The sequence below is a fragment of the Sinocyclocheilus grahami genome, unplaced genomic scaffold (genome assembly GCF_001515645.1).
Source record: "Sinocyclocheilus grahami isolate Dianchi unplaced genomic scaffold, SAMN03320097.WGS_v1.1 scaffold2104.1, whole genome shotgun sequence".
Lineage (NCBI taxonomy): Eukaryota > Metazoa > Chordata > Actinopteri > Cypriniformes > Cyprinidae > Sinocyclocheilus > Sinocyclocheilus grahami.
Genome location: NW_015507283.1, coordinates 18,447 through 18,923, shown reverse-complemented (window position 1 = coordinate 18,923; position 477 = coordinate 18,447). Strand labels below are relative to the sequence as shown.

The 477-nt window shown below is 53.0% G+C and overlaps 1 protein-coding gene across 1 annotated transcript in view; it reads left to right on the top strand.

The window, feature by feature from the left end:
- The window catches only part of LOC107574060 (tyrosine-protein kinase TXK-like), a 19,212-nt gene that overhangs the window by 14,489 nt on the left and 4,246 nt on the right, over positions 1-477 (top strand). The window lies entirely within an intron of this gene.

Here is a 477-nt window from a genome sequence, read left to right as displayed (position 1 = left end):
CCTCTGCTGTGTCCATAATATCTGGTGAGTAGATTCTGTGATGGGACAAGGAGAACAGAGGACTCAAAGGCAGAGGATTAGAAGCAACACCACTACTCCTGTACCCAGGAGTAAAACTAAACGTCATGAACTCTCCTTTATTCCCCATGCTTTAAAATTGTTGGATAACGACAGGTGGAAGAGAAGCAGCTCGTGATCCACGCAGCCCCACCGCCAGATCAGCGCTGATTGCACCAGTCACGAGCCGCCGAAAAAGACATGACAACACAGACAGCAGAGGGAGCCATGAAGGCACCCTGACCCATGACAGTACCCCTCCCCTCAGGGACGCCTCCTGGCATCCCTGGAGGACTCACCATGACACCGATGGAACTGGTCGATGAGAGCACGATCCAGAATGTCGCAAGCCGGAACCCAGCATCTCTCCTCTGAACCATAACCCTCCCAGTCTACCAGGTATTGGTGACCTCTACCCCT